Raw genomic sequence first — 22,701 nt, forward strand, 5'->3', positions numbered from 1 at the left:
TAATTGAAAAATTAATTGTTTAGCAATTTATCCTATTATCTTCAATTATTTCGATTTTAATTTAGTTATGAGTTTGAACTAATTTACTTTAAGTTTGTTTATTAAAACACTAGCAGAAATACACGAGAAAAAAAATTCATGAAAATATGTAGCGGGATTACGAATAGCAACAACACTACAAAGATTGCGCAACGTAGCGATTTGAAGCTACATTCACTTACAACAATTTTCTAGTTACTCGGTGACATCAAAAAAATTGTATCAGTTTGAAAATTTTAGGTTAGTATAATTGTTTCACTGGTAAAATTTAAAGATATAGAAATTATATTATTGATACTTTTTGAAGCGGAAAGTATATGAATTTAAAAATTATGGATTCAGGGGTGCGTTCACGTCCCTCTCATTTTCACTCTCACTAAAAAATTTGTCACTATCACCCTCACTCTCAATCAAATTTTTCAATTTCACTCTCACATTCACTCAAAAACTTTTCACTCTCAATATCATTCTTACTTCAAAAATTTGATAAATTGAATTATATAAAATCTAAATTTGAGGTTCATTAAAAGTAGAGTCAATTGAAATTTTAATCATTTAAATTTTGTATGAATTAAATTTAGTGTGGATTGAAAATTTAATCATTGTATTGTTTTAAGAAATCTACACTTGAAATTTTGAACTTAAATGTTGGTAAAATGATATTTAAATTTAAAAATTAAATTGAAATTTTTTTTTACAATTGTTAACATACCTATATATTTAAAATCTTAAAAATTAGCAAAATCAGTGAAATAGGTGACAAATTAACGAAAAATGTGACAAAAAATATAAAAGGTATCAAAAGTAAAAAGGTGACAATCTAATCTCTAAAAGTTTAATTAGTTTGAAATTTGTTCAGACGCTTTAAATTTGTATCGATTGACTATAAATCGATTGAAAATTTCAATGAAAGAAAAATTAAGTTGATGAAAATTTACATAAAATGAAATGTGTATCGTTAATATTTTTATACATTTAAAATTTACGTAAATTGAAAGTTAAGTAGATTAAAATTTCGATGAAGTAAAAATTAATTTCATGAAATATGAGTAAATTGAAATTTCGATCGTTTAAAATTTGATGAATTAAAAATTAGGTCCATTGACCCAAGTTGTAAAAATTATTTTAAAAGTTACAAAAATATTTTCTCATACATAAATTTATAACGAGTAATTCATAAAAATTCACAAATTGATAACTCATACACACATGTAAATATTTCTATATGGGACGTTCCATGTCAACCGGATCAGTGCACTGTACATAATTGTATGGGATCAATTGAAACGTCTAAGGTCTTAAAATGTTCATCTCGTAGTACTTTAACATTTACAATATGGCCTTTTTAAAAATTCAAAATGGCGGCCGAATTATGACACATTATATGGCTGAAATGAAGAAAATGTATAATTAAAACATTATTTAAGAAGCAAAAAATGTTCGAATTGGCATTAAATTGATCACCAACAGTGCTAGGGGTTTACAGAATCAAAAAATGCTGACACTTTTCAAAATTTTCAATAATACAAAATTGCAGATCAAAAATGGAGGAATAGTTTTAAAATATGACTCAATTTACTCGAAACTTAGGACTTGGGGATTTTTGGGGTCGCTGATTACAAATCTGAACTCAGTTTTCAAAAATACAAAATGGCGGATCCAATATGGCGGGCTGTTTTAAAAAAAATTACCCAATTCACTCGAAACTTGTGACTCGGGGGTTTTTGGGGTCGCTGATTACGAATCCGATGATAGTTTTCAAATTCAAAATGGCAGATCTAATATGGCGACTAACTTTTATAAAATTAATTAAATTCACTTGAAAATTGCCACTCGGGGGTTTTTGGGGTCGTTGATTACAAATCTAAACTAAGTTTTCAAAAATACAAAATGGCGGATCCAATATGGCAGGCTGTTTTATAAAAAAATTACCCAATTCACTCGAAACTTGTGACTCGGGGGTTTTTGGGGTCGCTGATTACGAATCCGATGATAGTTTTCAAATTCAAAATGGCGGATCTAATATGGCGACTAACTTTTATAAAATTAATTAAATTCACTTGAAAATTGCCACTCAAGAGTTTTTGGGGTCGCTGATTACGAATCCGATAATAGTTTTCAAAAATTCAAAATGGCGGATCCAATATGGCGAACTGTTTTTAATAAAATAACACAATTCACTCGAAACTTGTTTTAAACTCCCGAGTCACAAGTTTCGAGTGAATTGGGTAATTTTTTTTAAAACAGCCCATCCATATTGGATTCGCCATTTTGTATTTTTAAAATTGAGTTCAGATTTGTAATCAGCGACCCCAAAAACCACCGAGTCACAAGTTTCGAGTGAATTGGATAATTTTTTTTAAAACAGTTCGCCATATTGGATCCGCCATTTTGTATTTTTGAAAACTTAGTTTAGATTTGTAATCAACGACCCCAAAAACCCCGAGTGGCAATTTTCAAGTGAATTTAATTAATTTTATAAAAGTTAGTCGCCATATTAGATCTGCCATTTTGAATTTGAAAACTATCATCGGATTCGTAATCAGCGACCCCAAAAACCCCCGAGTCACAAGTTTCGAGTGAATTGGGTAATTTTTTTTAAAACAGCCCGCCATATTGGATCCGCCATTTTGTATTTTTGAAAACTGAGTTCAGATTTGTAATCAGCGACCCCAAAAATCCCCAAGTCCTAAGTTTCGAGTAAATTGAGTCATATTTTTAAAACTATTCCTCCATTTTGGATCTGCAATTTTGTATTATTGAAAATTTTGAAAAATGTCTGCATTTTTTGATTCTGTAAACCCCTAGCACTGTTGGTGATCAATTAATTCCCAATTCGAACATTTTTTGCTTCTTAAATAATGTTTTAATTATACATTTTCTACATTTCAGCCATATAATGTGTCATAATTCGGCCGCCATTTTGAATTTTTAAAAAGGCCATATTGTAAATGTTAAAGTACTACGAGATAAACATTTTAAGACCTTAAACGTTTCAATTGATCCCATACAATTATGTATAGAGCACTGATTCGGTTGACATGGAACGTCCCATATATATAATTTATTTTACTCATTTCTTGTTTATCATTTATTGTTGAAGACCAATTAAATGGTATAAATAATGATTAAACAAAATTAATAAAATCGTTTACTTTCAATTTTCTCCATTTTTTCATTCCTGATGAGGCTGCGAAAGCAAAAAGTTTTGTCTCCTTCAAGTAAAACCGTGTCTTTCCATATATAAGAGAAGTTGAAGATTTTGCTTCTAAATTCAAAAAGTTTAAAACTAAAGTATAGAACTTTTCTCGAAATGAAAATGTTCTATATACGTTAGAAAAATCAACATTGGGTCCTCCCCACTCATATAGAAAGTGAGCTTTTACTCGATTCCATTTTCCACTTTGCCAAAAGCAAAGCTCTCCGCGATGCCTCTCGTATCATCCATTTCATTTTTTTTCTCTTTCTCTCTCTCTCTCTCTTCTCTACCTCAATTTCACTACGTACATTCCTAATCGATATTCCAAACTTTCTCTTCCTGTGGTGGAAGAACTGCGGAGAAAAACATGGCGTATGACATTATTCAGTAATCGAATGTGCCGCGTAGGAAATCAAAGTATCTGTAATTTATACAGCATGAAAGTTTAAAAAAGACGATTCTACTTTAAAAAAAAAAGATTTTACCTCCACTATTCAATTTAATTCAAGTTATTAAATTAAATTTTGTATTCTTTAGAAGAAAAAAAAATTTACAAAATTACAAATTTTTAAATTAATTTTTTTTATGATTGTTTAGAATTTTAAAAAGTGAGATTTTATTAATTATTATTGTACTTTGGGACTTTCTAGTATTTCATGAAATACTCAGTGTCGTTTACAGCATCCAAAAATTGTACACTGATTGATTGATGGTCACCGCCTTCACGGGGGTTTTCTGCCACACATATACACACGAAAAAGTGACTCTCGAATTTCCGCATATAGTTGCACTTTTTGAGATTTCCATTGGCAGCCAAATGTGTACAAGTGAGAATTCTCTCCTCTTGACAAGAATGATAACAAATGTTTTTCCATGTATCAAATTTTCACAGCCAAAAACTTTCTTTAAAAATCAGCAAAACACTCCAAATCCTATTCTGCATTCTATTTCATAATCGATTGACCTAGAAATAGATGTAGTAAACAACATTTATTTTCCAAGAATTTCTGACAAGTGTTTGTGTAAAAATATATAGTTAAATCGCAAACAAGTTATATATACTAGAAAATATTTTTCTTACGCCGAATTCTAGTTACATTTGTTTATATGCACGTATTTTTCAACTATCAACATTTTGAAAAATTACTATAACGATTTGATATGGAAAATAAATGAAAAGAAAAATATTTGAAAAAATAAGAGAATAATAAAACAAACATAAGTATGAATTTTTAAAAACAAAATTAAAAGAAATTGAAAATTTAATAGAAAAAATTTTTTTTTTCAGAATAAAACTTTTTTGAGTTCTTTAATTTTCTTTTAGAAAAGTTGAAAGTCACCGATGGGTAATCAAGAGTTTCTGGGTATTTGAATGGACGCGGTGTTGGGAAAAGTTAACGAATTTTCTTCACCCACGCGTTTCCATGCAAAACGATGTACATATATACACGACCATACTTGGTGGTGGTTTTCAACGGAAATGTCAAAAAAAAAGAAAAATATATGAGGCAACATTTTTGAAGTGATCCAATTAAAAAAAAAAAAAATTTCTTAAATCGGGCTGCAATTTTCATTTCATTTAGTAATGCTTCAAGATAGCTTTAAAATAAAATTTGATACTCTTATTACGCAGTTAAAATGTTGAATTTGTTCATAGAAGTATAAAAAAATAGTTTAAAAATAATTTAAAGCAGATAACTTGGTGAGTCTATGTTGTTATTTTCAAAAATTTTATAAATACATAAACATTATATTTATAGTAATCCAACAAATGACGACATGTGTAAAAAATATGGTTGAAATATATTTTATCATTTTGATAATTCTTTAGATTTATAAAACAAATTTCATTAGTGACTTTTAATTTTTTATATAATTAAAATTACTGTCACAATGTAATTTCCTGTGTAATAACTTTCATTGTTTCTAATTATTTTAAAGAACATAATCTAGAAGATGCCCGTGAGGATCCCCATTATTAATTATCACAGCCACACAAAAAAAAGTGCCCGGGTTGGGAGATCACAGTACCCTACCCCCATGTATTTTAGGCCGCTGAACACGAATATGAAGTCCGTTTGGCTGCTGCACGTGTACGTTTCTTCCTAACCTCAAAAAAATGTCACATTTTTGGTGGTATAAGATTTTTTTTAAATTGATGGATTTATATGAAACTGGGTATTTGGGGGTTTTTGAGATCGCTGATTACGAATCTGATGTTAGATTTTAAAAATTCAAAATGGCGGATCCAATATGGCGGACGAAAAAATAAAGATCATTCAGAACGGCTTGAAAATTGTTCCTAGGGGGTTTTTGGGATTGCTTATTCAGAATCTGAAGTCAGTTTTTCAAAATTCAAAATGGCGGATCCAAAATGGCGGTTGCAAAAATGAAAATCATTCAGATCAGCTTGAAAAAAAACGTTCACCTTGTTCTTCGCTAAAATGACCGAGATTATCGGGAAAATTATCAAGATGAAAATGTACAAAATGTAATTTTAAGTTTATTAGAGATTCTAGTTTTTTAAAATCCCTAATCATTTTGACACAATTACTTTATATTGTAGGGACTTTCTATTTCCCAAAAAGTTTTCTGTGACTGCCTGAAAACTAAGCCAAGCTGATTTTTCTAAATTAATCATTTTAGAGAGAAAAATTGTATTCTTAAATAAAGCTCGAATTTGTGCCTCGGAAATTTTTGGGAATTTCGTCTGCAGATACTCTAAACACTTAGTTTTATCCAGAGCTTTCACGTATTGCTTCATAAAACCAACTTTAAGTGGAGAGGAGGAATCAAGATTTTAGACGTAAAGAGAGAAAGTAGACAGCGTAAGTAGTAGTGTCACACACTCTCTTCCCCCACCACTCGCTGTCACCTAGCTGCTAGTGATATACCTTTCGTTTCGCAGCTTTTTCGTCAGTCTTCTTCTGACTCGTCTAGAGGTGCCTCTCTGACCAACTGGAAGCGATTCACTCCTGGCTAGCTGGTGCTCAGTAGTGGTGCGTCTCTTTAAACACCAGAACCTTCCTCACTTCCTAGAAGGAGCTGTACATGTTCCTGTAGGCGCTCCTGCGGAACAGTAACACCCTTCGCCCTCCTTTCTCCTGGTGAACCAGACTTCCTATGGGTGCTCCCGTGGAAGACTGGTGAACCAGGTTACACACATCTACCAGGATCATCCTTGTTGAGTAGAGGCGCTCCTCTCTTGAAAATGATGATGCACTAGGTCGATTCCCCATCTCGAGGTGTCCCTCGGGTGGAGGAGACACCTAGTAAATATTACTTCACACTAGCTTCGCGTCGGGCATGAATATTGGAACCGAATCTAATATCTAGCTTCATCCCGAATACGAATAATAATCGACCTAGCGTGCACAACTCTAGTATCCATCCGTACCGTCGTCTAGGGGATAAATTCTAGAAAGTACCCCACGTGAAAGTAATATGCGTCGTCCTGACCAACATCACCACGAATGTGTTAATATATTTAAATCAAATTTATTCTGGATTAATGACGAGCGCGATCGGAGCCTTAGCGAACGCTCCACTTGAATAGCTAGTTCTTATATAGTAATGTTTTCTAGAATTTAGTATTTTATTTGCATTGTATAGATTCTTTTGTTCTTATATTATTTTATGTATTACTCCTTTTTTAATACTTTATTATTCTTTTTTATGAACAATACATTCTCTTTTGAAGGTTTAAGTAAAGACTCGTCAATGACTACACCTTTCCTCTTCATCATAGTAAGAAATAGTTTCGAAATTAATCAAATGTAGATGGCGCTTTACGCCATCTACCGAGATTTAAAGTAACTAGTCAAAATAGGTACCCGGACTCCATCCGGCGAGCAAATCCTTTGGCAAATAAACTCAGATCATTACATAATGATTTTGTCGATCTCGACTGTCCCATCGCCATAAACAACAAGGGTTTTTGGTAAAGCCCGATTGTTGGCCAAGTAATAATTTTTAAATCACCACATATTTGCCAATTATGTTCCTTATAACCAATCTCCATTAAAAGCAATTCTAGATTTTCATATTTTTTCTTCAGGACAGTTGAGTGAGCTATTGGTATTGGGGCATATACGTTTGTATTGTGGAGTAAAACTGCTTTTATACTTTGTTTGGAAGCATCTTTAAAACAGTCTCCAATCTTCAGGTTTATAGCAATTTTGTTTAAATTCATTTATAAGCCCTCTAATATCAGTGCAAAATACCAGTGATGAATCCTTATCTTTCTTGAAATACTTACGAAATTCTATTTCCCGTTCTTGGTAAATAGAGACCTTGGTGCCTGATTCCAGACAATGTTTCGATCTAAAATATGCGGCTAAGAACTCTGCACCATCTTCGGTTAAACCTAAATCTCTTACAAGATCATTCAATTCCGATTGTGAAGTTAATGATGGTAGAACTATTACTTTTTCAGAATAAGGAACATAGTTTGTGTCACTGTCGTTGTTACTATCGATCGCAGAATTATGTTCATCAGATTCTTCCTCACATTCCATATTTTCATCATTTTTAGGTACGACGTTATCAATTAAATTAGTCTTGCACTTATTTGATCACACTAAGATTGCAGATGTCACTGATGAGACGGTGACATAAGAAATTTTGTGTCTATGTTTAAAACTGATACCAACTATATTATTCATACAAAAGTAACAATCTTCTTCACTTTGATGTGTTTTCCAGATTGTTGGATTTAAGTATTTGATGGACTCCCGATTTTTATTTTTTTCCAAAAAAAGAGCATCTTTCTGCATAAGTTACAAATGATTTGCGGAACCCAGTTGGTACGCTGATAGATCTCAAAACCGAAAATTTCGTTATACATTTCGCTTATTTCAGCATCAATCCTATGCCGCAAAGATCTTATCTCAAATTTAATGCAAATGTAACAAAAAGCATCTCGGTTTTTGCTACAATTATGAAGTTGTGAGTCAATCTTATGTTGTTTTCTTGTCGTGACGTACTATACATCAGCTAAGTCACCAACTAATGAAGAGCTGCAGTAATTGCATTTCGACGCCTGAGAGCCTGCTTTCTCACTCTCATCCGCCGATACTGGGTTTCCGAAGCCCTGCATCATAACACTTTTCCTACGTGTGTCTGCCATGACGGCATCAAAGCCATTATCCAGGGACTTAGCCAAATAGCTATAAAATTTTCAAGCCGTTCTGAATGATTTTCTTTTTTTCGTCCGCCAGATTAGATCAGTCATTTTTAATTTTGAAAAACTGACTTCAGATTCTGAATCAGTGACTCTAAAAACTCACGAGAAACAATTTTTAAGCCGATCTGAATGATTTTCATTTTTTCATCCGCCATATTGGATCCGCCATTTTGAATTTTCGAAATCTGACATCAGATTCGTAATCTGCGACCTCAAAAACCCCTAAATACCCAGTTTCATATAAATCCATCAATTTAAAAAAATCGTATACCACCAAAAATGTGACATGTTTTTTGAGGTTAGGAAGAAACGTACACGTGCAGGAGCAAAACAGACTTCATATTTGTTTAGCGGCCCAAAATACATGGTGATAGGGTACTGTGATCTCCCAACCCGGGCACTTTTTTGTGTGGCTGTGTTATTTTTATCAAAAACTGTAGAAGGAGAAGAGGATAAAAAATTTTTGTGTAATTTTAACATTAGATTTTTTGAAAAATCATAACTACTGTATAAAAGAATGAAAAAAATTGACAAATAGTAATTGACACTCAAAATTTATTTGTTTATTTTCAAAAAATCGAATGTTCACATTTTTGCTATTGGATCACTTCAGAAGTTTTGCCCCATCTATACAACCACTCTATTTATAATACTAGCTATATGTTAATAAGCACACATATATATGGAAAACTCGACACATATGATATATCTACAAATTTAGGTCTGCCTCATATTATTCATAGGCGCCTTTTTTTTCTTTCTCTCAAAAATCTTATTTTAGTGAAAATGAAAAATCATGACGTTCAATTACTTGTTGACTTTTTTCATTCTTTTAAATATGCAGGTATAAAAGTGAAATATATATCTCCTTCTTTTGCTGCAAAATGGAGTACCTTCATTATGTATTTTATATCAAGGATATATTAAATGGAATAAAATATACATTTATGTTTTATAAAATTTCTCATGTAATATGGAAAATAAATTAAACGAATCAATCGAAAAATAAAAACTGTATAAAAGTAATAACCTGAGAATATTGAATTTTAAATCAACAGAAATCCGAGATATAGAAATTGTGATTCTATACAAGACAATTATACTTGACTTTTTTTTAATAAACATTTCAAATATGACAAAGAGAAATAATTGAATATCAAAAGAACTTCAATATTTACTGCTAATATTTTTCTGCATTTCAATGAATTCTGTTTTTTTAAAATAAAATTTATTATTATTTTATTAAAATATATTACACTCGAAACTGATTTATAAATGAATTATTCAATAGATATTTTTACAATTTTCTATAGTGTTTATACTAATTTTAATTTCTTTGATTTTAACTAGTTTAGCTTTGATAATAATACTTGATAGATTGTGCTAAATTTTTGTGAAGAGCTCAAAAATAGTATAACGATTCATTGTCATGTGCCAGATTATCAATGTTTTATCAAAAAATTGCATATTTGGAGAAAATTCAATTTTAGCTCAAAAGCTATCAAATATTTTGCGAGAAATTCTACGGGAAACATTTACATGTGGAATCACAACAATCACATAATGTTAAAATAACACAAGCAACAGAAACAACTCTTTAACTTAACAGCTGTCTTATATTCATATTATTATGAAATGAAAAAACTAAAAATATACCATTATTTTATTTATTGTAATAAAATATTCAGTCCAACAATAAAATTATTAATACTGCTACAAAGTAAATGTAGTAGGAGTTACACTCAGTGTACACAAATTATTTCATCAGAATTTACTTAGAATATACTTGTACTAAGTACCTACCTGCAGCTTTGACAGATTATTATCGTTTACGTACATCTAACTTCGACAGGCGATAAAGCTGCAACATAATAATAATAACATTATTAATAATTAAAATTATTTAAAATTTTTAGCAATCAAATTAATTAATTAATATAGGCTTTTATGCAATATTTTACCATAACTATAATAATGATTTAATTTACATAAACTTTATTTTGTGATAATATAGTTACATCAACAAAATTTGTGCAAAATCGGGATGTAACAAGGTTATATCAAGTTTAAAACATGCTATTTATTTCTAAAAAAAATGTAAAATTTTTTGAAAGGAATAAATAATTTTTAAAACAGTTGAGAGTGATAAATAAGAAATTCAAATACAAATGAAATTTATACTTTTAGGTTATATGTTAGTAAACTGCAAAATTCTATAACGTTCATTGTTTTCAAAATTTTCTAAGCATTTAAATAAATAGGCAACAATACTTGTAAATAATTTTGTAAATATTAATGCTAACTCTACCGATGGTTGTCCGCTATCAAGAGGCTTGTAAATTCTTTGTAGACCTTGTCATGGTGGTGGGGCCTTTCACTAAAGGACTTCCAAAAACCAAGATGTAAAGTGAGGAAAAATATACATATGGAAAACAAAGGATTGAATAAGGTCGTTTACAGTGCAAGGGAGACATACCCCAGTGCCGGCCCTGCTGGAGGTGAGCAAGTTGGCTTTCCAGCATCGAAATCCAGTGAAAACAGTGCTGCAGTATTGAACACCTTAGGTGCTGCAGCATTCAATGCCACAAGGAGGATGGACCATGGAGGCACCCAGTTTCTTAAGGTTCCCCAGATTCGTTTGGAAAGACTTAGGAGTAGAAGAGGAAGTGCTTCAAGGGTTTCGAGTGTCAGCAGCGGAAGAAGTTTGATTTCGTCTGACCAACGAGGCCATAAACGAGAAACGCGAAATATGCGTCAGTTTGAGGAAGGAAGAATCTGAGTTCCTTCTGAAGATTGAAGAGGAGGTCGTCAAGATGGTGAAATCTTGCGACATCCAGAAGAACGTTAATCGAACGATCAAGGATGGATTAAAGGTTCTTCAGGACTTTGTAAATATGGCGAAGCAGAAGCACGGAGAAGCTGATAAAGGGGATGTGAAATTGAACTCCGCTTTAGGCTATACAGCATGAAACCGGGAGGACCGGAACAACAAGAGAGAGCGTATCTATGAGAAACGTCTTCGACGCGCTGTCATGGGAGCGCAAAAGAAGAAACGAAGTACCGGGAGTCCGGAAGAGAAAAAAGCCGAAGTAAAAAAGAAAAAGGAGGAAGCACCTCCATTAAAGAAGGATGCCAAGGCGACGGAGGCACCGAAACCGAAGCAGTCCAACAAGACAAAGTATTCGAGAGGATCAACAGTTGTCGTCCGAGTCGCTTCAGGTAAGACGTATGCTGATGTGTTGGGAAAGCTCCGCAAGAAAGTTAATCCTGTCACTAGCCATACGAGAGTCTTGGGGGCAAGGCCAACTAAAAAGAGACCTCTTGATCAGGATTGGAGGTGACTCGGACTAGGTAGCTTTTACCGCCGAGGTATTAAGGCTGTTGGCAGCATGAGTAAGGTGCAGACGGTGGATCGGATTTTTACACTGGAGATCCGCGACCAGGATTTCCTTACCCATGAAGCAGAAGTTCAGGAAGCGCTGGAATGAGAACTCGGAAAGCCAGGAAGGTGACGGTCTTAGGACCCAAAAAGCGAGGGATAAAGCTCGCAGTTGTCACCGCCAAGAAGAGGCTGCCAGACTGGAGGAATTGGGCGCATAAAGATTGGCTTTACGTGCTGACAAATAAGAATCAGAGTCATGGTTGTGCGGTGTCATCGATGCCTGGGTTACGGCCATCTAGAAAGAAGCTGCAAGGAAGCAGACAGATCAGCTGCGTGCTTTAAGAGCGGGGAAGCCGATCAAAAGTTTGCAGATTGCAAGAGCAGCCCCAGTTGCTTCTTGTGTAAAGCGAAGTCCGGCGACAAGGTTTCTCTCAACCAACGAGCATGCAGAGTCTTTAGGTCTGCCCTCGAGGAAACCAAAAAGACTCTCGCAAGAACCAAAGCTAAATAGACCAGAAAGTTCGTCAACGGCAAGGGTAGCGATAGCAAGATCCCACGTCACAGTACATATTCTCAATAGATTATCTAAACTTGATCAATATTATAATTATTGTTCAATATTCTTAAGGAACTTGAGGACAACAATTAGAATGTATGATATTGCAGCTTATTTCATTAGAGCTATTACCCAATTGGCAATCCATTGAGAATACATACAATTCTCATCTCTTGCACATTAGTTCTTGGTCGATTTAGTGGTTTATAGACGTCAATTGCACATAAATTTCCATTCTGATGATGACATGAAGCGAAGAGAGAAATGGGTGTGACATTACCATGTATCAACACCCACCCACTATCATTAAAGCAACATTGAAATAAAATTTCAAAGATTAATTCTTGAAAAAAATAAACAAAATAAATGTATATCATGATCTTTTATATTTGTATATTATTCACTTTTCATGTATATATAATACGCGTATTTCTGAGCATGAGCACATACGTATTTGTATGTACGTGACAGTGCTTATTATATGACACTCGCGAATAGGAGGGAAACCTATACATTGTAGAGGATGAATAATTAATTTGCGTTTCTAGTTGAGCAATAGAACCATTATCACATTGTCGGTCTCGACATTACAAGCCCAGGAATGATAATTAATAATCATTCAGACAACAAAAAGCCCACTTGGTTGCATAACAATATTCAATATATCGGTGTACAAAAGAGCGCTTGTTTGGTACAAATAAAATCTTCCGTCTCTGCGGATATTGGAATAACCAGTTTATACCTTCTATTCTTGTGTCTATATCTGAATATTTATTTGATTCCAAAAGCTTCTCTATTTTTGTTTCGCTTATCAAGTAGAGTAGTACATGGTTATTTGTTAATAATTATTTTTTATTTATAGAATATATTCTTTTAGCAACGCGTAATTTCATTAATTTTTTTTGTTCATTTATCAAATCAGGCAAGCTAAACATCATCAGAGCTGAAAATCAATTTTTTCTCCGAATTGTTTTTCAAAGCTTTTTAGATGAAACGTATTGTTTTTGTTTGGCTGAAAAAAAAATTTTTTCACGAAGTTACAACGAATTTAATTTTCCAAGTTTCGATATACTTCGCAAAATTTCAATTTGGATGATAACAGTATTTTTGCTACGAATAAACAAATGACTGTCAAAAATGTGTTCGTATCAAAAATATACTGTTACTATTCAAATTAAATTTTACGAAATACATAAAAAATTTCACAAGAAGTTAAAAAAAATGTAAAAATGTCTTTTTAGCATAGAAATGAAATTTTTTTTTTCATTTTAATCATCCAAATTAAAAATTAGTAGCAGAGAACGCTGCCTAGTTTCTTCATAGATTTCCTTTACAAAAATATTTTTTTTCAATAAATATTTATCTCATTTTTTTTCATAATTTACATGTAGAATGTAAAATGTGAGGTCTCCTAAATATTTATAGGAAGGAAAATATTTTATGAAAAATGAAAAAAAGCAAATGAGGCAAATTGGCAGGATGTTTTTTCAATGTGCTGTAAAATTTCTTTTCGAATTTAGCAATATTCACTAGAGTCACAACAAAGAACGTTTTATTCTTTTTTTCTGTATTGCGGAATAAACATCTTCAACCCAGTTTTTTCAACTTTCAGAAATAACATCATTTGTATTTTTTTTCATTCAATTTGTTGCGCGTCTCAATATTAAACCGTGACAGGGAGCTTTCCTTTTAGTATTAGAGAAAAAATGTGCGTAATATATATTGTATATATTGTCAAATCGAATGCTTCGAAGGGTTTTGAAAATATTTTCTTCGCTCGATATGTGAAATGAATAATGTAAGACTTGGAAATAAATGAAAAAAAATCTCAACTAATTGGCAATTAAATTAGATAAAAATGTTTCTAGTAAATTTGAGTTTGATAAAATATCAAATTTTTTTTATATTGTGTTAAATTGTCGTTGAATTTTATAATGCAATGTTTTGTTAAATTTAGCTAATTTATATTTAATGTTATTGTTTTTTAATTAAAATGTTTAAAACAAACAACATGTTGCCACAATATTGCATTAATATTACATAACAATGTTGCGTATATTGCACCAAAATTTTTGAGGCAACATTGATTATGTCCACCCTGCGGGAATATTGTACGGTAATATTTAGGAAATATTGTGACAATATTGCTTCGCGTAAGATTAAATAGTTATTACTATGCAAATATTGTAGGCAATATTGACTTAATATTACCATCAATATTGCTATGCAATACACAGTTGCCAATGACCGTACATAAACGCTACTGCGCTTGCGCTACAACAACTCTCTTATAGGTCGAAAAAAGCGCGCTCATATAAAATGCTTAAAAATAAGAAAACCAATATAAAAATATTTTCACTACTGAATTTATTTTTTTTGTTAATTATATTGCTGCCTAATAAAAAAATACTAACTTCCTTAATTTACTTAAGAATATAATAATTTTATTATATTTATATCATTATTATAATTATTTTTTAAATAAAATATTTATAATCTATTATTATTATCATCAATATAATATTTATTAATTAATTAATATCTATATTAATAAAATCAGACTTTTGTCTGTACATTGCTCCAAATTAATTTTTTCTTGCACAGTTTATCATTTTAAGTAGTAAAGATAACAAATATGCCATAAATAAAAATTCTGTCTGTCTGTCTATCTGTCTGTCTGTCGTCAATATTTTGTACCGGCACAACTTTAAAACGGCTCAACCGATTGAGGTGAAACTTGGCAGTGTATTCAGTCTTAACGTAACTTAAAATCTCAGCCATATTTGATTAAAAAATATTAACATGAACGAAAGTTATAACATTTTTTCAAAAAATTTTAAAAAATCAAAAAAATGCAAATTTTTTATTTTTTGTCAGATTGATTTGAAACTATTTGTACCTAATTTTTTCACATAAATACAATCAATTTTTTTATTAAATTAAGTAAATAGTCTGAATTTAAAAGTCTAAATCAAATTTTTGAATTTCCAATTTTTTTAATAACATTGTAATATAAGAATTCGTTATGTTCAACTTTTTATAAGTAAAACAATAATGTTTTTAGTCTGTTGGGTATTAAACGCAATCTTAGCTGCACACCAATGAAAAATATTAATTTAAACAAAAATATGACACTTTCAAAAAATTTTTAAAATTTAACATTTTTTATTTTTTGATAATTCTTTACTAAACGTTCTTTTTTTAAAATTTTGTGACCAATTAAGTATGCTTTTAACAAGAAATTTTAAGAATTTTAATTTAAGAATTTTATCAGAATTTTAAAATTAATAATTGCAAATCTGAATATGAAATCAGATATTGTAAAAATAAAAAATCGAAAATTACTTTTTTACTCTTTGAAATTAACAATTATTATATTTAAATTATTATTATTATTATTGAATATTATTATTATTATTATTATTATAGATACAAATTATTTTTTTAAATATAATAAAACTAAATAAACTAAATAAACTTAAATATAATATAATAAATATAATAAAATTAAATTATTTTCATAATTACATCCAACTATACGTGTTCTCCTGTATTAAAATATCTTTTTATAAATTTTTAATTATTATTTATTCAATTCAATTTAATTTTTTCACTGCTTTTAATAAAATTAAAATAATTTAAAATTGTATTTAATTTTATAGTATTGAAAATAAAAATTATTTTAATCAATACAATTTAAATTAAAATTTTAAAAAACTTTAAAAATTATTTGAAGAATAAATTTTTAAAAGAAATTTTTCTATTAAAAATTTATTCTTCAAATAATTTTTAAAGTTTTTTAAAATTTTAATTTAAATTGTATTGATTAAAATAATTTTTATTTTCAATACTATAAAATTAAATACAATTTTAAATTATTTTAATTTTATTAAAAGCAGTGAAAAAATTAAATTGAATTGAATAAATAATAATTAAAAATTTATAAAAAGATATTTTAATACAGGAGAACACGTATAGTTGGATGTAATTATAAATTTCAAAATTTATTAAATCTAAATATTATAACCGTCGAAGACGGGTGCGACAGCTAGTTATCAATATTTTCAATAAATTGTTATTAATTAATTATCTATGAATGTATTACATCTATATATTTCAAAAAAATGAATCGAATTTTTGTAAAAATATATATGTATATATCATGGATAATTAATTAATAATAATTTAATGATAATAATAATAATAGATTATATATTTTATAATTAAATAATAACAATAATGATATAAATATAATAAAATTATTAGTATCCTATTATTATTATTTGTTTCACATACTTAAGTAGATTAAGTAAATTAATATTTTTTATTAGGAAGCAATATAATTAACAAAAAAAAAATAAATTGAATAGTGAAAATATTTTTATATTGCTTTATTAACGTTTTCTTATTATTAAGCATTTTATATAAACGCGCTTTTTTCGACCTATAAGAGAGTTGTCGTAATGCAAGCGCAGTAGCGTTTAGGTAGGGTCATTGGTAATTCTGATGCAATATTCCCGCAGGGCGGACATAATCAATTTTGCAGCAATATTCGCTTTATTGACATGTAATATTGCTGCAATATTATGGCAACATGTTGTGATATTTGGGTACTTTTTTACTTCCACTGATTTTAATTTTCACTTTCACTTACACTTCTGTCGATTCTAATTTTCACTTTCATTTTCACTATTACGTCAACTGATATTAATTTTAACTTATATTTTCACTTCCACACTGAGAAAAATAATATCGTAATAATAAGAAAATAATTTAGTTAAGCATTTTTAGTTGGCCTTACTAAAGTATGGTTGGCACAACAGAAAAGAAAGTGGCAATCAATCGAAAAATTTAGTTTGCTCTACCAAAAAATATTTTTGAAGGTTTCATGTCTACGAACTAAACAGTTTGGTTCTCCGTACTAAATCGCTGGCACGCAGAATTGCGCACGCGCTGTTCTCGAAAATGTGGCGTCAGTCGTAGGGCCTAGTCAGTCGTGGACCTCTTCCGCGTTATGCTTATCCGATCATTTATGTCATGTGTTTTTATTGTTCGGCTGGTCTATTATCGTAGCAGTGTCATTAAAGTTTTATAAATATTTATTTTTTAAAAGTGTACTGAAAGTGTTTCTTTTATTTCGAAAGAATGGCTGACGAAGTGACAAAACGTTTGCTAAGAAAATGGGGGTTAGAATGCCTCGTGGCATTCCGTATCAACTTTTGAAAACTTGCTCCTCAATTTTATGCGATATCATTTTGAGATATTTCATGAAACGCGCGTAGTGTGTACTTACGGGAAGATAAATTATTTTTGTAATGTCTAAGCATAATGAATTTAATAAAGTTATATTATTAATCTCATCTCTCTTGAATTAAAATACCTTATTTTTTATACAAAATCGTAAAAATGACCAAATAAACTATTTTATATAAAATAAATTATTTAGTTATTTCTAAAAAAAAATTTTTTTAATCAACGAAAACAGTAAGTTGAAATAACTAAATTTTATTTACGTCAACAGAACTTTTTTATTCATTCTAATAAATGTATTTATTACGTAGACTAAATTATTTGGTTACACCTACTAAATAATTCAATTGAGCGAAATTTAACGGTTGGACAAAAAAATTTAGTACTCCCAACCAAACGGGTTAGTTGCACATATATCAAATAAAAAATTTGGTAGGGACAACCAAACTTTGATACATGATACCAAACAGTTTTCTCAGTGCACTGATTCTTAATTCTAGTCTCAATTTAATTTTCACTTTCACTAATATCTAATGAGTGAAAGTGAAATTAAAAATAAGTGTTAAAATTAAAATCAGTGGAATTGGCAGTTAAAGTGAAAATATGAGTGAAAATTAGAATCAGTGGAAGTAAAAATGAAAGTAAAAATCAGTGGAAGCAGAAGTAAAAAAAAAGTGAAAATTAAAAACAGTGAAAGTGGAATTACTTCATCGAGCACTTTTAATTCTCCTATTGGCTAAATTACTGTTCAAAGACTAATTTTTCTGACAAAGAAATTTTATCTTAAAAAAGAAAAAAAAAAGAATGCAAAAAAAAGGAAGTTGGCAATTGTATAATAGTAATACTATAATGAACGATAACGGCTTGTTATTTTCAGCGAACATAGTTTTGTTCTTAACTCAATTCTTGAATCTTGACAAAGCTTTTTTAGTATACGTATATATTTTGTGAGACAAAAAAATATTTTTATGTATATATATATATATGTATATATATTTCGCGTTGCAAGTGGCATTAACTTTCTATTGTGGTCGCGTGTCTACGAGTATACACGACTTTAACTTGGTGCAATAAAGTCGCTTATGCAAATTTATATATATATATATACTTTTGTATATGCCTTGTAAGAAATATGAATTCATATATTTTATAAAACGATCTCTTAAACGGTCAAATATAAATGGTTTCAATCCTTCGAGACAGTCACTGGCTTTATAACTAAAGTAAACCATTTTCCGCATTTAAATTTCATACAGTGACTATACGATTTCAGATTGGAATTTATATCATCCACAGTTTTATTTTTATGCTTGACCCTCTCATAAATACAACGGACATTAACAATGATTTAAAGCTGCAGTCTCGAAATATAAAAAGTATTTTAGAAAAAAAAAGACTTATTATTGATAACCTTTTTTTATGGAAAGAAGGAACTACGCTAATAATTTTACTGACCCTTTTAAATATGTTTCGCGAGTTGTTGAAATAAATGCTTTTTAATTGTACTATAATTGTTTAAATATAAAATAATTGATAATGGTAAATTTTAATGAATAATATACTGCTATTGTTTGAGTGAATTATCGAGAAAGTCAAATTAGATTAAACGAAAAAGTCATGAAGGACCTATCTAAAATAAAATTAGTGCTTTGTATTATAAACTTGTAAAATATTTATTACTATGTGTTAAGAGTCACGCAATGTGGGTAAATTGTATTTATTGTGCTCATGGTTTATTTGATAGAGGTTCAATTCTTAAAGAGAAGGTAAAAGAAGAAGAAGAAGAAGAAAACTAGTATGAGAGAAAGAAAAAGAATAACGCTCGAATATCAGCCCGAAGCTATGTAATATTGACGACTCAGTTATGGTTGAACTCGGAGATTGCTGGGTTAGAAAACGCGCCACTCACACGATTGCTGAAAGTAGTCTCGCGTTTGCGACAAGACCTTTTTTCCCTCGCGGCATTGAGTGCTCGTAACTGCGATGATATTATTCTTCCGGCTACTTGAAACGGAAATCACAAAAGGAAGCGACCATAAAATTCACACTTTTTTTCTCCTCATATTATATTGTATTCCTTTCAATATTTTATTTCGTTTAACATTTTTTTTAGCTGAGCTTTTAAATGAAGTAGTGTATTGAAAAGTGATTTTTTTAGACGCGTAAATAATACCTAAAATTCTAACTTTTGTATTTGAAACTATTGAACACGAATTTTAAAATTAACCAATCAGAAATCAACCAAAAAATTTGAATTTGTTAATTTTAAAATTTGAGCCAAAATGTTTATTCAAGCAAATGAAAGTTCTGCGTCAAATAAAAATTAGATCAAATAGAAATTCTGTTGAATGAATTTTCTGTAATGTAAAAAATATGAAAAATCGGTTAAATGAAAATTCTGATAAATAATAATTCGAACAAATGAATATTCTTCGTAAAAATTCGTTTTAAAATTAATTTTGACAAATTCTAATTCAAGAAATGAAAATTCGTCAAAAAAATAATTATTTGTAATAAGAATTATTTAAAATGAAAATTGTAACTAATTATTTTTATGGGATAATCATGCGCTTCACAAAAGTGATAATATTATAATGTTTAAATATTTCCAATTATGCTATTTAAAAACGAAAAATTTATTACTGTATTTAGTAATTTAATTTCAGAAGTGACAGCTACTGTGATAATATCATTATTTCTGGGTAACGATACGTTGAATATTGTTCAACGCATCTCATTTTCTGTGGTATTTTTGAAAATATTACAGCACATGAATGGTGTCACTTTTGTAAGTAGAAGTAATAAAGTAGGGAAATTTCAAACAAACAGAGGTTATTGTAGTTACTAAAGTGTTGTCACTCTAGTAATTTTTCTAGTACCTCTTTCTAATATGACTCTCGTTAATTTTTCCCTGCTACTCCATAGCGTTTTCATTTCCTTCATCTCTTCAACAGAATTTATAAATTTTAGGACATTGGATAATACAATTTTGATAGTAAAATTAGATTTATAATAATATGATGCTAATTAGAGCAAAAGAACAACATCACAATAATGACATACACAATAACAATAATTGAATTTTGCACAAACATACGCATCGGTTCACCAAAAATAAATTAATTTAAATGCAGAGCCGAATTAATGTGACTATTATTAACTCAAGTATGCAGAAGTTTGATATTCAACCTTCTTTAATGTTTGGCTTCGCTGATTACAAATATGATGTCAAATTTTAAAAATTCAAAATGTCGGACTAAATATCTTAAACATAGATATTATATTTTACTGTGAATTTATTTTTTAAATATGAAAAACAATTACTGATAGTACAAAACAGTTTTTTAAAAAAGAATTATAATAAGAAAGAGCTAATTAATAAATTTCATATGCTTTGTAGGATTTTGCTTCCTATTTTTTTGTTTAGAACAAAACACTCCCAGATAGCCGCGCAATATTGACAACCTTGCATGGCAAGTTTGCCGCAAGCTTCAAATGTCCCACCTAACCCAAGCTTGCATGGTAAGCTTGCCGAAAGATTGCAATGTAAGGTTACTGCAAGATTGCACAGTAAGATTATCGCAAGATTTCTCAGTAAGCTTGCACCGTAAGCTTGCCGCAAGGTTGGTGCAAGGTTGCCAAATAACCTTGCCAATCAGCACAGAAGGTTGCAGCAAGCTTGCCATGTAAGTTTGCTCGGCAACCTTATGGCAAGCTTGGCGCAAGCTTGCGGAATATAACAAAAAATTTTTGGGGGGGAGGAAATTTATTTTTGTACATACATTGAGCACCAGCTCCTGGGAGGTCAAAAAAATTTACTGCGCAGCCGTAAGTGCTTATGTTTGCAAGTGCGCATAGTGCTCATTTTCAATGCAAACTTCTCTGCTGATTGGGCAAGGTTATTTGTCAATCTTGCATCAACCTTGCGACAAGCTTACCGTGCAAGCTTACTGGGCAATCTTGCGATAATCTTACTGTGCAATATTGCAGTAACCTTACACTGCAATCTTTCGGCAAGCTTACCATGCAATTTTACTTTGCAATCTTGCATTAACCTTACACTGCAATCTTTCGGCAAGCTTACCATGCAAGCTTGGGTTAGGTGGGACATTTAAAACATGCGGCAAGCTTGCTGTGCAAGGTTGGTAATATTGCATGGCAAGTTTGCCGCAAGATTACGTGCTGTCTGGGCTGACACTGAATCGATTTGCAATAAGTTTACTCGTAAAAGCATCGAAAAGTTTTAAGTCGCTATCTGTATCTCTCTAAGTATCTTTTTGCTCTCGTCGCGCGTTTCCTGTAATTTTTTTTCGGAAATAATGAAATCTAATACTAAATCTAGTTGATTGGAACGATGTTTTTCTCGTTTAACGCCTTTTAATAAAATCATCTACTCTACAATCATCTTGTCCTATATCAGTTTAATATTTATAACGTTATATTTTTTCGCCATATTGTCAGTGAATTGACTTCATCAGCGATGCAATTTTAAATTTGTTGTCCATTACTTTTTTAGTGAATTCGAAATTCTAATAATATCTTTTTTTTTTGTTGTTGCTCAAATGATAAAATATCACTGAAAACCAGAAGTAAAAAAAAATTATTAAAAAAATATAATGAGCAATCTATCAAGAGAATACCTAATTTGCAAGAAAATAGATGTACGAAAATATTATGGAAGTAAAAATGACATAAGAATGAAAAGAGAGAGAAATATATCTTTAACTTGTGAATGTGATATGTTTACACGTTTCCATAGAAACTTTATATGTACACATATATTTTTTTCTCCGACTCGTAGTACCTTCATTTTGTATTTTATTTTATATCTCTCATCGTCATCATTTCTTTCTATCTCTGCTTGTTTCTATGCCCTCGTTTTCTCAACCTCGCTGCTGCCATTGCACTCTCGACAAACCACCGACTATACGTTTGGCAACTGTCCAATGCATCGTGGGATACTGTTCGAAACAGAAGGACTATGACGATACACATTTTTTCCTCCATTCGAAATTTTCTGTGCCGCATTGATATATTTCAGGACAAATAATATTTTTGTCTGAATATACGAGATCTTTACTCTATAACTT

General features: G+C 30.3%; 1 long non-coding RNA gene across 1 annotated transcript in view; it reads right to left on the bottom strand.

Moving 5' to 3' along the window:
• Window positions 1–3,834: 3,834 nt before the first annotated feature.
• The window catches only part of LOC127279554 (uncharacterized), a 107,398-nt gene continuing 88,531 nt past the window's right edge, over window positions 3,835–22,701 (bottom strand). The window contains exons 2-3 of the long non-coding RNA XR_007842648.1: window positions 10,227–10,284; window positions 3,835–4,202 (exon numbers count right to left, since the gene is read on the bottom strand). This is a non-coding gene — a long non-coding RNA (uncharacterized LOC127279554). The remainder of the gene's footprint in view (window positions 4,203–10,226; window positions 10,285–22,701) is intronic.

The sequence above is a fragment of the Leptopilina boulardi genome, unplaced genomic scaffold, assembly GCF_019393585.1.
Source record: "Leptopilina boulardi isolate dan_hultmark-lab unplaced genomic scaffold, ZJU_Lbou_2.1 LbouV2_216, whole genome shotgun sequence".
Lineage (NCBI taxonomy): Eukaryota > Metazoa > Arthropoda > Insecta > Hymenoptera > Figitidae > Leptopilina > Leptopilina boulardi.